The 8248-nt window shown below is 40.0% G+C and overlaps 1 pseudogene; it reads right to left on the bottom strand.

Annotated features, from left to right (window-relative positions):
• Positions 1 to 400: 400 nt before the first annotated feature.
• LOC120515501 lies at positions 401 to 7993 on the bottom strand (annotated as a pseudogene).
• Between the last annotated feature and the right edge of the window lie 255 nt (positions 7994 to 8248).

Here is an 8248-nt window from a genome sequence, read left to right as displayed (position 1 = left end):
CTGAGGAATGCACTGTACATACCTTCATACCCTCAGGACATCTTCTCTGTGTAAGTGGTGACAAACAGTGGAACATCAGTCAACTTCCAAAAAGGCAAGAATGAACTCACTCATAAGAATGGTACCAAGTTCATCATTAACAAATACAATAGACTTTACTACCTGAGCTCTTTTGTTGAGAATTTTAATAGTTTAATGGATGTTATGATTTTCAAACTTGGCATGACATCCTGGGACACTGTAATTACGATGATATTTTAAAACTACAAGATGTAGTAAAAGGGATGAAAATTAAGGGTAATGTTGACAAATCTAACTTAAACTGTGAAGTTTGTATTCAGGGCAGGGAAAATTTGCTCAAAGCAGAAACAGAGAGCCTGATGCCCGAGTCACAGCTACTTTAGAGCTGGTACACAGATTTGGCAGGTCCCATAGAACCAGAAGCTAAAGAAGGTTTCAGATATTCTGTGTTATTCGATTACCGTATTTATGTATTTTCTGAAAAACAAGTGAAAATAAACTGAAAAGTTTATTTCAGACACAACCCCATATGGAGATGTAAAGTGTATTAGATCTGAAAATGAGTTTATGGCAAAGAATTTTCAGTCACTGCTTATTAAGAAAGGCATTAGACATGAGATCTCAGAACCTTACTCACCATCAAAATGGGAAAGCCGAGAGAAACCGGAGAACATTATTTGAAATGGCATGGTACAAGTTGTTTGAAAGAAAGCTGCAACAGAGTTATGGACCTGCGCAGTAATGAATGCTGCTCAGATCCAAAACAGGTGCTTTAACAACCATTTAGCACAGACTCCATACTACATAAAGGAAACCTGATCTTTGTAAGATGATAGTTTTTGGGTCAGAATATTTAGCAAATGAATATGACAGGAAGAAGTTAGATTCAAAATAAGAAAAAGGGATTCTTGTTGGTCATGACAAGAACAGCCCATCTTACTCTATGTTTTATTCAGACACTTGAAAGGTCCTTAAACAAAGGCTTGTAAAATGTGTTACTAAGAGTGTTGTTAAAAAACAAATGCCGACTGATCTGTTAAATGATGATGAGGATTTGCACAGGAAAAGGTGTGCACTCCCTATATCAAAAACCAATCAGACTATAAATGAGTGTCCAGAGAAAGTCCAGATTCCTGAAATAGAAACTTTGGAGTGTGAGAACAAAGGTCATGATCATCTCAATGAAAATGGGTTTGAACAAAACCCAGAAGACAATTGTGTGTATGTCGAACAATCTGGAATTGACAAAGTGATACTCATAATATGAGTCGATGATCTCATCATCGGTACCAATGATGAAACATTACTCAATGATGTGAAGCAAATGCTCACAGCAAAATTTAAGATGAAAGATCTTGGGATAATTAAACATTTCTTGAGTACTGAATTTAAACAAATCAATGGGATGGTAAAGATGAGTCAAAGAGGTACATATCAAAAATCCTACAGAAGCTTGTGTCACACATGTGCGAGTAGAAGGCAGCTAAAGGACCAGAGTGATTGTAATACCACAACAGACCAGGGGGTGGCAAGCTGCGCTGACTGTCTTTCTCAGTTCTTTGCAGACCATTCTCGGGAAATCCTGCCAGGTTCCGGCGCCTTCGAAGACGTTACTTCCAGGCCAGATGGCATCATTTCCATTTCCACCCAATAATGACATTACTTCTGGTCCCGACGGCATCACTTCTGGCTCTGCAGGCCCAATGATGATGTCACTTCCGGTCCCCGACATCACTTCCGGTTCGGAGGCCAAAGATGACGTCACTTCCTGTAAGGGTCTTTAAAGCCGCCATCTTGCTTACATCTAGTCAGTTCTGTCTTGGACTCAAACCAGTGAACATCGTGTTCAATTTACAACCTATTTTCCACCCATGGAATAATATATGGGTGGCTGACCCAAATCTTTATGATGTCTGTGTCTCATGCTTATCACGCTTGGAATGACAGATTATAAACCAAGGTCAACGTCATGTGAACAGAAACTGGAGTATAATAATCATAATGAAACTGTAGATTCTAAGAGGTATCTGCAGGTAGTACGTGGCTTGATTTATGTGATGACATGTACAAAACCAGATTTCAGGTGCTTGCTCAGCAAACTTTTATCAGGGCGAAATGAACAACATTTAACCACATCTAAGCATGTTATGGGGTACTTGAAGGGTACTATTGATTACGAGTTGTTCTGCAAGAAATGTGGTGAAAACCTGGAACTTGAAGGGTGATGCTGATTAGACCTCTGATGTGACTGACAGAAGGAGTACAACAGGGTACTGCTTTAGTCTAACTACTAATGGTCCTTTGAATTCATGGAAGTCAAAGAAACAGTCCACAGGAGCTTTGTCTTCATGTCAAGCTGAATACATGGCACTGGCTGTGACTGCACAAGAGAGTATGTACCTTGTACAGTTACTAAAAGGGATGGACAATGAATGCCAATTTGAACCAGTAACAATCTTTGGAGACAATCAAGGGGCAATAGCTCTCTCCAAGAATCCATTTTGCCGTCAGAGATGGAAACATGTTGATAATAGATTTCACTTCATTCAATCTGTAGTCATTGAAGGTAAAATAGTTCTTGAGTATTGTCCAACAGATAAAATGATAGCAGATGCAATGGTTAAACCTGCAACGAAGTTTAAGTTGACAGAGTTTGTCAGTTTTATGTTTGGAATTTAAAGTCATAATATTTGAATACTAGCCATGTGTGCCCAACTATGTTGCACGTGTTAAAGTTGTCTGTGAAGGGCGCCTTTCATCGCACAGCATTATGATTTTTTATAAGGGAAACAAAATTAAAAAAGAAAACCCTTGGACATTGATTCGATAGGAAGGGCCTACTCAGAATCACTGTCCGAATAGTAATTATGTGGTGGTGTAGGAGCATTTCTGCTTCTGTCCGTTCACAGTCTGTGTCGTTTTCATGAGGCTATCGTTTCCTCTCACGATGTCTTCTCAACCTTTCTCCAATCTCACAGGTTGCTTTGTGGCAATTCAAAGAGTAAGGCAATATACACGGAGCAATGGTTATAAAAGAGGGACGACGTGATGGCAGAAACCCTCTGAACTTCACAATGATGCGTATTATTTGGTGCGATGTACTGTTTTCCTTCTCATTTTTATCGCTTAATTTCTGAACGGGTCCTTCACCCGACGTTACTTTCTGGGCTTTGCCGAGACCTGCTGAAACTTTCCAAAAGTAATTTTACAAAGTCAGTCCTGAAACGAAGGTGACATCACTCCCGGGTCTGTAACTGCGGGTCTACAACTGCGGTGACGTATGGTGCTGTGGCTCTGCAAGTAGATGCTTCTCGGATGGCCTGCTCTCGATACAGTAGCTGCAGAGCTGTGCCATACTCATTCAAGTTGTTAATGACTGGTTTAACTGGACTTTGGAGGATATTCAGTGACTTGCATATTTTCATGTCTCTATCCCCTGACTTGTATTCTAAATCATCCTATTTATTGAGATACTTGGAGTGCTCTTTTGTCTTCATTCGGTGTATAGGTCAGGCCACCATACTGATTTACCACAATGTGGACCTTCAAGATTCAGGGGCATTTATACTACAGTCAGTTGAAGCCCCTTGACTACAGATGGGTGATCTCCATCAATCTAATTATGTGACATCTAAACCAACTGACTGCCCACTGATGATTTAGGTGGGTCATATTAAATGGGTGAATACTTAATGTATGTGATCAATTATTTTCGTAATTTACTGTATATTTGCAATGAATTTAGTTCATTTTGCAGGTTAGTTTTGTAGTAAAGGGTCAGGCACCTGTGCTTTACAGACAGCTACACAATAAGCCAGGAGAAGTTTATGAAGTTTCACTTGCAAACACTATGCAGCTTCTCTGAGCATATCCCAATACCCCACATTTTGTCCTTAGAACAGCTTGGTCCATCTTAGTCCAGAAGTGCTCAGTTGGGTTAAGATCGGGTCAGGATCAGGAAGGCTCATGTCCCTGGGATCATATTATTTTCTTTGTTGTTGAGCCATATTGTCATGATGGAAATGACCATCTTCAGACAGGTAGACATCAGCCTCGATGGGATGCACCTGGTCAATTGCAACGTCATGTTGAATTAAAATAATGCCTAACCTCGCTGTTCTCACAAAGAGATGGCACTAGCTGTGAAAGAGGCTCTGTAACAGTAAGAAGGATTAAATGACTTTGTATGGACAAGCCACCACATTGAACAAATCACTGACATTTTATTGTTTTGAAAAGAATATTTTTTAAAACATTGAAAGCAACAAGGTTATAAAAAATGTCTTATTTCCAAAGACATGAAAACACCTAGATTACTCGAATGTACTTTTCTCCATTGAAAAGAATTAGAAAGCATCCTACAGAAACATGTCTACTACCAGCAGACGGAATTTGAACCCACAGTCCCTGTGCTTCACTCTTAAAAGTTCTTTAAAGGCACTTTATGGTTCTTTACTGAGTTGGGTGGTTCATTTCATTCTGGGACGGTGCTTTAAAAACTTCAAATATGTGAAAAAAAACCTGAAATCTTTAATGTATGGCAGGCTACCTAGCAGGGCACTAACAGAGTAAGAAATCTTGGACTTAGCCTGTGGTATTTTATACAGCAAAAGTCCTTTAGAAATCAGGGTCTATCATTATTTAAAAAATCTGTTACCATCTATTCATGGTTAATTATTGTATGGAGCCTGTTATGGATCTACATTAATAAAGGTTCTTTCTAGAACCTTCATGGGGCTTTTGGGATCAAAAAATAGTTAACCTATGTAATCATTCTGAAGAACCACTCTGGAACCTTTAATGTTAAGAGTCCCAAAGCTTAATCTCTGAACATTCGTATTATTAGGAAAGAAGAGTAATTCAAAAGCAATAGGGAAACACTGAGAGGTTTTTAGTCCTGGTCCACCATAGTGTCTTCTTGAATGCCAATCACCACAACCCACTATGTAGCTCCTGAGGTCCCGTCCTCTGCAATGGTTTCTCCAGACCACCCTATGGATGAACAAAATAGCATAAATATAACCAGCAATAAATCTGAAAGAGCCCGGGGGCACAAAACTGATGGAGGTCAAGAAGACTTGTGTGCAAATGAATTTGCTTGTCCACAATCTCACTTAAGACGACAAGGGAAGCATCTTACCAGGCGCTGATTCCATTGGGGTCTCTCACCACTCTTTTAGCACGTTCAATGTCATCAGCAATGTCACTATTCAGCACACCTGCAGAGAGTGAGAGAGCTGTTGTCACGTGTTCACTTACTGTAACTCAACCCATTTATGAATACCAATTGTATCATATGGAACATCTTTCAGAGTAGTTGCCTGTACGGTGAAGCTATTTATTTTGTGATGAATTTGACAATGTGTTGTGGGTTTTTTTGGGGAATTTTTTTCTTGTCTTCTTAGAGAGTGAAGACTGGGGGGCTGTCAAGAAACAGGGCCTGTTAAGCCCTTTGAGGCATTCCTTGTGTGATTTTGGACTGTACAAGAAATGACTTGTTGTTCACAGGGTTGGAGCTGACCCTCCTCCTGACCCAGAAGAAGAACTATAACCCTGACTTAACAACTTGCATTTCAAATAAGTTAGTAGGTTTAACAGGTTAAAGTCACATCAGCTTGAGGAGAACATGGAAATTTCACAAACAGACAATACTAATAATCAACCGGATTAGACTCAACTTCACAAAAGAAACACAGGTACTCACGGCTGCATGGGATCCCACATCCATCTGCAGATCGGATTCTTCCGACTCTACGCCACTAGCGACTGTTAATCTGGAAGATGCCATAATCTGTGGAGCCATCTGTGTTGTGGTTTTCTGCATTGGTGTTGTAATCTAACTCCCATTTTGCTAGACAGACCCCTGTTTGGAGATGGAGACAGAGAGAAAGAGAAATGAGAATGGTCAGTCCAAAGTGCAATGAGTGAGCAACAGGATTATGAAGAGGTGGGTAGAGGATGAGATAGACCACATCTTAGGCAGGGGTGTGGAAATCAAATTTGTTTCTACTTGTCCACGGACAATAAACTTAGAAAATCCACTTGTCCGCCAGTTAAATTCACTTGCCCATAAACAAATAACAAAAGTGAAAAATAGTTTATTTTTTCTGATCTCTTTTATTGATACCAAAACTGCCTTCCATTTTAAAACTGAAAAAAGTTCTTTCAGGGAGTAGTATTTTGCCACCTTGCTCTAGAACATTATATAAAAGATTACCTTATTTTAACTGGCTAATAAACAATGCCTTCATTATAGCTACACTAGTTCTTTTTTCATATATTACAGTTACATAACAGAACACTCTCCTGATTCATTTTCTGCCATGTTCTTCAGCTTTTGTCTTGCAACATCTTCTCCCCAAGAATCTTTACTATCTCAGACAGCATGGGCTGAATGCTGTTCATTTCTGCTTGAGCTGAACTGCATGGTTCCTGGACTGATGGTCCTGCAGAAGTGGATGCTGATGACTTTTCATTTTTTATGAGTGATGTGCCTGTTGCCAGGTGACAGCCAGAATTCCACAGCTGGTCGTGGGTCAAACTCTTCTAAAGAAGCAGTATTGAACAGTCTAGCATAACGCTCAACCTCTGAGCATTCAGCTTTAGAAAACGCTTTTTCAATTGAACCAACTTTTTTCTTACTTTTAGACTCATTTCTCTATCTGACGTACTAAACCCCCAGTTCCTATCCTTTTTCTTTCTGCACATAACCAATCACCACACGATAAACGTATTTGTGAAATTAAAACTAGTTATAAGCTTAGACCTCTGAATGGATGGCATAATTAAACATGTATAACAAAATTTTTTTTAAAGTTCTGAAAACTCTGAGGTCTAGGTTTATAACTAGTTTTAATTTCACAAAGACGTTTATCGTGTGGTGGTCTAATGGCATAAAGAAAATACAGAGCGTAACACACTAATTGTGGACTTTCAGAACTACATAATTGGGCAATCTGTTCAGTATGGTTAATATTACATTGATGAATGCTGCTAGCATGAGCTGTCCAGACAGTAGTTTAAGAACTGATAACCTGTCAGCCTAGCTGGTCCAGCAGAGTATGTGTCCACTGGCTGCGTTTGTTTAGCAGAGGAACAAGCTGAGGCCACTGTGAGCACCATTTACACCTCTACACTGATCTACCAGGACATATGACAAGCAGCACTCAGGAAAGACTGGAAGGAGCAGAACCTGTTCTTCAAAAAAGAAGACAAAAAAACCAACCACTCTCTAAAAAGGGCATTCATTTAACAGTGGACAAGACTGATGCAGAATAGCCATTTACAGAAATGCCTCCAAAAAAATCTGTAAGGCCAGTGACAGTACATCACATCAAGAGTACTGAGATCAAAGTGAGATAAAACGCATTTAGGGGTCCATGGTAATGTACAGTTTTCATTAAAAACAGTGCACTTAGGCTTTGAGGGGTGTAATTGTGCATGGTAGTGTGGCGGAGGAGATAATTGGTGGAGCATCTACTCACATGCAGACGTGTGCGGTTCAGCTGATTTCCTCATTAATGCTCCGGAGTCTGTAATTAGGGCACCTGCACCCATAGGGATAATAGGAGCCTGAACAGGATATACTGAAAAAAATACAGAGTTCAGAAAACAAAGAAGGAGAAAGAAAGAGAGCTGGGGATAACAATGACATGAAAATAAGAAGAATTAGGATCGTGGCTGTGCAAGGCAGGCAAGCAGTCAGGGAGTTGCTCTGGAAGAAGCAAGCAGATGGCACTTATGTGGTAGGGTCATTTGTGCTCCTTGGGCACATTCAACCACCCTGAGCAACTGCCGCTGAAGGCAAAGGGATGGTGACAGGAGAAGGGAACAGGGCTTCTGGGGTTCCCAGGGAAATTGGCAGGAACTTGGGCCGGATAGAAGGTTGACTGCCCTTGCTGGAGGACATCTCCTCTCGTTGAAGAGAGCAAAATGGGTGAGCAGAAGAGTCTTTACCTTTAAAGGGATGCATTGAGACTCGTAAATGGTTTTCACTCAATAGATCCTGACTGTATTTTAACCTTGGATTTCAACCATTTATAGGATTATTTGTTGTTGTTTTAACCTCTGCAAACACTGTTTGTATTACGGATTATTTATTAACTTATTTTTGAAAGACTCCACTGCACTTTTTGAAAACTGTTGTGAATAAAAGAAGAGTAATATTTTGTACCTTGCTCTGCTTTTATGTGTTCTCATTGCCCAGTCCATCCTCAGTACATGAGTA

Source organism: Polypterus senegalus, chromosome 15 (genome assembly GCF_016835505.1).
Source record: "Polypterus senegalus isolate Bchr_013 chromosome 15, ASM1683550v1, whole genome shotgun sequence".
Classification (NCBI taxonomy): domain Eukaryota; kingdom Metazoa; phylum Chordata; class Cladistia; order Polypteriformes; family Polypteridae; genus Polypterus; species Polypterus senegalus.
Note: the sequence above shows the minus strand (reverse complement) of the source record. Positions and strands in the feature narration are given on the sequence as shown.